Consider the following 6816-nt stretch of genomic DNA (forward strand, 5'->3'; position numbering starts at 1 on the left):
TCTTTTGGGTTCGGAAAATCGCCGAAGAGCTTGTTTGACTAGCTTGAATCCTTTTAGGATATTTAGGTTATGCTCTGCCAGCCTGCGTGGGATTCCTGGCATGTCTGAAGGGTGCCAGGCAAAAATGTCCCAATTTTCCCGAAGTAATTCTCGTAGTGCGGCTTCTACATCAGGATTTAATTGTGCCCCAATGGATGCCATCTTTGTGGGGTCCGTTGGATGGACCTGAAATTTGACTATTTAGTCTGCTGGTTTAAAAGAGGTGGACTTGGACCTCTTATTGAGTATCACATCGTCCCTATCCACCGTGGAGCGCAGCGCAGTTAATTCTTCTGCCGCTAGGGCTTCGGATAATGCCTCTAGGGCCAGTGCGGCTGTCTTATTTTTAGCGCGGAGTACTGTATCTGGATCACTGGCGAGAGTGATTATTCTATTGGGTCCGGGAATTTTGAGCTTCATGTACCCGTAATGGGGTATAGCTTGGAAGATTGTGAATGCCCCTCGCCCTAGCAAGGCGTGATATCCGCTGCCGAAGGGGGCCACTTGGAACGTGACCTCTTCGGACCTGTAATTGTCCGGCGAGCCGAACACTACATCTAGTGTGATTTTTCCTGTGCAGCGTACTTCTCGACTAGGGATTATTCCACTGAAGGTTGTGCTGCTCCGCTCGATGCGGATCCAATCAATTTCCATTTTTTGAAGGGTTTCTTCATAGATGAGGTTTAATCCGCTGCCGCCATCCATGAGTACCTTGATAAGACGAAAGCCGTCCACTATCGGACTGAGGACCAATGCGGCTGGTGCTCTAGCTGTTCGGAATTTAGGTTCGTCGCTGGCATTCAAGGTGATAGCCGTGTCACTCCATGGATTTGTTGTTGCTACTTGGTAGACTTCGGCGAGGCTGCGGATTGTTTGTTTCCGCATGTTATTTGATGCGAAAGTCTCGAAGACTGTTAATACCGTACTGGTGCTGCTGGGCTGATTGCCCGGGCCTAAAAAGCCTTCGCCACTTTTGGCCACCTACCGTAATATCCAACATGCTCGAAGGCTATGTGTTGGAGTGGCGCCCTGCGTACTGTGGATTTTGCAGGGTCCGTTGAGCCATCCCTTCAGTACGGTTCCGTACCCTTTAGGGGTTTTTTGCTTTTTAGTTTTTAACCCAGGTGCTTGAGTATGATGCACCCTTTTATTTCGGACTGGGGTTGTATTCAGGGCCGGATTGTCCCAAAACCTAGTTTCGGTTTTCCAGGCACTCTCCATCGTGCAGTATTTTTGTACAATGGTCGCTAGGTCGGTGAAGCGTGTAACTTCGCGACGACTGATGGCGTTTATGATTCCCTTGTCCGTGCAATTGTTATAGAAGATTGAAATCGCGCTTTCTTCACGGCAGTCCTTTATCTTGTTCATAACCAGGAGGAATCTGGCACAGTAATGATGTACTGTTTCATCGGGCTCTTGCCGTATTTGAGATAGATCGCTTATGTTTGGGTGGGCGGGTGAAATCAAGTTCGGAACCCCGCCCGATCTGAGGCTCAAAGGCCGAGAAGCTTCCGGATTCGGAAGCTTGGTTTGCTGGACGCTTTCCAACAAATCTGGTCCGATGCCTGACTTTATGTTCAGTATTTGATTAGCGTCCGTCCCTCCGCGGGAATCCGGCATGGAGGGATCGGGAATCCGGACATAGTTCGTTTTTAACATAGAAGAAGAGTCGCCGCATTGCTCCTCTACCACAACAACGTGGTGGGTAACCTGGGGAGAGTTAATTTCTCTCAAATCGGTTTTAAGCCCAATCTAATCGTAGTCGGTTGCGACTCCCCGGGCGGCGATGCGATCCAAGAGCTCGTTTACGGAGGAGAGCTCAATCGGATCTAGCCGCTCGGCGAATTCTGAGCTGACGCGAAGATCGCTTTTAATGACCTGAGAGGTCATTATCGGAGCGGTAGCCGAACAGGCGGTCATAAGAAAACCGCCTAGCCGAATAGTCTGGCCGGCGGCCAAAGCTCCCTTGACGACGGTGCCGTATTTAAAGACGGGAAAAGGCATCCTTCCTGATGGTGACGGCACAGAGGAACTCTCAATGAAAGCACCAATGTCGGTGTCAAAACCGGCGGATCTCGGGTAGGGGTCCCGAACTGTGCGTCTAGGCGGATGGTAACAGGAGACAAGGGACACGATGTTTTACCCAGGTTCGGGCCCTCTTGATGGAGGTAAAACCCTACGTCCTGCTTGATTAATATTGATGATGTGTGTTACAAGAGTGGATCTACCACGAGATCAAGGAGGCTAAACCCTAGAAGCTAGCCTATGGTATGATTGTTGTTCGTCCTATGGACTAAGGCCATCCGGTTTATATAGACACCGGAGAGGGCTAGGGTTACACAAAGTCGGTTACAATGGTAGGAGATCTACATATCCGTATCGCCAAGCTTGCCTTCCACGCCAAGGAAAGTCCCATCCGGACACGGGATGAAGTCTTCAATCTTGTATCTTCATAGTCTTGGAGTCCGACCGATGATGATAGTTCGGCTATCTGAACACCCCCTAGTCCGGGACTCCCTCAGCTTAGCTTTGGGTTGAATCTTGCGGTGTCCTTTCCTAGTGACAGTAGGGGCAGCAAGGCATGTATTGTCTTGTTGCCATCGAGGATAAAAATATGGGGTTTTCATCATATTGCTTGAGTTAATTCCTCTACATCATGTCATCTTGCTTAATGCGTTACTCCGTTCTTTATGAACTTAATCCTCTAGATGCATGATGGACAGCGGTTGATGTGTGGAGTAATAGAAGTAGATACAGAATCGTTCTGGTATACTTGACATGGACGTGATGTCTAAGTTCATGATTATTGCCTTAGATATCGTCATAATTTTGTGCTTTTCTATCAATTGCTCGGCAACAATTTGCTCACCCACCGTATTATTTGCTATCTTGAGAGAAGCCACTAGTGAAACCTATGGCATCGGGTCTCTTTTGATCATATTAAGTCTCTTTTCCATCATATTAATTTCCGATCTACTATTTTGCAATCTTTTAATTTCTGATCTATAAACCAAAAATACCAAAAATATCTACTTTACTGTTTATCTATCTCTATCGGATCTCACTTTTGCAAGTAACCTGAAGGGATCGACAACCCCTTTATCGCATTGGGTGCAAGTTTGTTATATTGTTTGTTCAGGTATACGGTGACTTGTGTGTTGTCTCCTACTGGATTGATACCTTGGTTCTCAAGCTAAGAGAAATACTTACTCTAGTTCCTCTTCAAGGGAAAAACCAACGCAGGCTCAAGAGGTAGCAGTGGCCAGAGGGTTGCGATTCGCCCCAGAGCGAGTGCATCGCTATGGCTGCGTCCTTCGGTGGGGTGGAGAGGCAGAGACAAAATAATCTCTCCCCCCGCATCTTGCGGAGCGTGGTCGCCGTGATGCTGTTGGCGCTGTCCTTCTCCGGTGCTTCCTGCTCCCATTTCGGCTGCAAGGGGAATGACGACGGTGCCACCCACGCCGACCACATCCCCCACGACGTCCATCTTCTCGTGCAACCCCGTAGTCCCCAAAGCATCGATGACCGCATGCGAAGGGGCCTTCGATGTGGACGGGTGAGCCGTCGCACCGGGCTTTTTCTTGGGCGCCATGGATGATGAAGCCGTTGATCAAGAAAATGATGCGCTGCATACACCTTTGGGTTCACGCAAGCGCTTCCCTAAAAGGATCGAGAAGAGGTGTCGAGAGGGGGGGGGGTGATTAGACCCTCAATAAGTAAAGATATTAGTTTTTAAGTTTTTCAAGTTATGGTTGGAGATTACCACAATTTCAAGCATTCGCAATACAATTCAAGCAAGCATGCAAAGAGTATACGAGCAGCGGGAAGTAAAGCATGCAACTTGCACGAAAGTAAAGGGATGGGATTGGAGTGTGCAAACACAACTGGAGACACAGAGATTTTTGGTGTGGTTCCGATAGGTGGTGCTATCATACATCCACGTTGGTGGAGACTTCAACCCACGAAGGGTAACGGTTGCACGAGTCCACGGAGGGCTCTACCCATGAAGGGTCCATGAAGAAGCAACCTTGTCTATCCCACCATGGCCATCGCCCACGAAGGACTTGCCTCACTTGGGTAGATCTTCACGAAGTAGGCGATCTCCTTGCCCTTACAAACTACTTGGTTCAACTCCACAATCTTAACAAAGGAGCCCAAGTGACACTTAACCAATCTAGGAGACACCACTCTCCAAAAGGTAATAGAGGTGTGTTGATGATGAACTCCTTGCTCTTGTGCTTAAAATGATAGTCTCCCCAACACTCAACTCTCTCACACAGATTTGGCTATGGTGGAAAGATGATTTGAGTGGAAAGCAACTTGGGGAAGGCTAGAGATCAAGATTCTTGTCGTTGGATTGGAATGTCTTGGTCTCAACACATGAGTAGGTGGTTCTCTCTTAGAACATGAGTAGTGGAAGTCTAGGCACATTTTGATGGCTCTCTCTCAAATGGAGAAGGGGGTGGAGGGTTATATATAGCCTCCACTCAAAATCTAGCCATTACACACAATCTTCCAAACTCGGTGTGACCGAATAGTGAAACTCGGTCAAACAGATATGGTTGAAATTATGAACGTCATAGTTTTTGGTGGGACCGACAAGGTCAACTCGGTGAGACCGATGTGCTAGGGTTAGGGAAAAACCTCATCTTGGTGAGACCGATTGCATGAACTCGGTGAGATCGATTTCAACAATGAGCAAACAGAGACTTGATCAGGAAAACTCGGTGGGACCGATTGCGTATCTCGGTAAGATCGAAGTAACTGCAATAGGTAACAGAGAGTTTGCAAGGCCATCTAGGTGAGACCAAGATCCCATCGGTGAGAACGAACTGATTAGGGTTTGTGGATATGGCTATGTCAAGTGAACTCGGTGGCGCCGGATAGATCAAATCGGTGGGGCCAAGTTTGACTTTTGGTTTAGGACATATGTGGAAATGAGAAAGTGGTTGAGGGTTTTTGGAGCATATCACTAAGCACTTTGAGCAAGCAAGCCATTAAGCAACATCTCATCCCCTTTTAATAGTATGGCTTTCCTATAGACTCAATGTGATCTTGGAGCACTAAAATGAAAATGTAGTCTTGAGCTTTTGCCAATGTTTGTCCTTAGCGTCTTGAAGGGGTTACACATCCTCTTGTCCTGCCACTCCAATGTTGAACTCATCTGAAATATACTAGGTAGAAGTATTAGTCCAACAAGAGATATGTTGACATTAAATACCAAAATCACCCAGGGAGCACTTGTGCTTTCAATCTCCCCCCTTTTGGTAATTGATGAAAACATACACGAAAGCTTTAGATAAAGATATGAAGCATAACAAGTAAAGCTTTGGAATGACATGCAACATGCATTAGCTCCCCCTACATGTATGCAATCATGTGAAGATAGATCATAAGAGTATGTGCAAGCATAAACATGTCAGAGCAAGTAATGAGTTACATGTATCTTGGCTATATGCATCAGAGCAAATGAAAGGCATACGGTTCGCTCCGATGAACTGTTTTCTATTAGGGGATGCAACAGAAATGGTTAGCCAGATCAAGGTGTGTGTGATATATGACATACGGTTCACTCGAACGAACTATTTTTGATTAGGGAACACAATAGAAATGGTTCAACTTAACAAGATGTGTGTGATATGCGGCATATAGTTCACATAGATGAACTGTTTGTGATGAGCCAAAAGAACACAAATGATTCGTGTAAAAAAGATGTGTGTGATATGCGGTCAACAACCCACTCAGATGCGATGATAAAATATAACACAGACGATTACTATAATTAAATCATGTGCGATTTTGTGTGTACAAAAAACATTGAAAAATGCAAACTAGTTGCTTGCGGTAGCTAGGAGTATTGCACACGATGCGTCTGTGAGTACTCGTGTGCGATGATTAGTAAGTAAGACATACGTTTCCTTATGTTAACACGTGACACCGCATACGGTAGTCAGGTTGTGTGCTCCACTTAGTCTTCCCGCGCTCTAGAGAATGCTTCCCACACTCAACATGGGTGAATTGTAAAATCCCCGCCTCTTCCTTCATCGGTTTCCCACCACCAGCTAATGGCTTGCTGCATATGAGCAAGGCGGCAACGTGCCGTTGTGACACTGTGCGTAGATCTAGTCCTCACCCATATACCATTAGTTATTCCAAGCATGCCAAGCAATGACCAAAGCTTCAACGTGGACCCCTACCTGCGTTACATCTTCGGCGAGGAGAACGAGCCAGAGTAGAGGAAGAGCTTCATCGGCCGATGCAAGCACCATGGCCCATCGGCAGCGATATTGCCATAACAGTCCTTAGGCGCACAATTGATATATTGTAGAGGAAGTGTGACGAGTAGTTTTCCATCCACCATGCAAAAGATCCAGAGCTGCTAGGCGGCATGATCGATGACCCACCTGAAGAGCTGCCATTATCGGTGCTCATCGATAGCTTGATGCCCCGCCAGGAATGGGCATAGGACCTCTGCAATTCAGTTAAAAGACAACTAGTGTGCGACTTCATCATTGATGGCGTCGGCCGTGTCAACCTCGATCCTGATGATGTGGTGGCCAGGCTCGAGCGCACCCTTGGAGGAGTTGACGTCACTGACGAAGTAGAACATCACCAACGTGGTACCTTGAGGATGCAGGTGATGGACGGAATTTTCTACCAGGGCAGAGACAAGGAAATGGAGCGGTTCAGTAGGCATGTCATGCGCATGATTACACACCGTCAAGCTCTACTGGAAGAGGCCCAACAGCTCCAAGAGCCTCCCAGCGCTAGCAGTTC

This window comes from Triticum aestivum, chromosome 4B, assembly GCF_018294505.1.
Source record: "Triticum aestivum cultivar Chinese Spring chromosome 4B, IWGSC CS RefSeq v2.1, whole genome shotgun sequence".
Lineage (NCBI taxonomy): Eukaryota > Viridiplantae > Streptophyta > Magnoliopsida > Poales > Poaceae > Triticum > Triticum aestivum.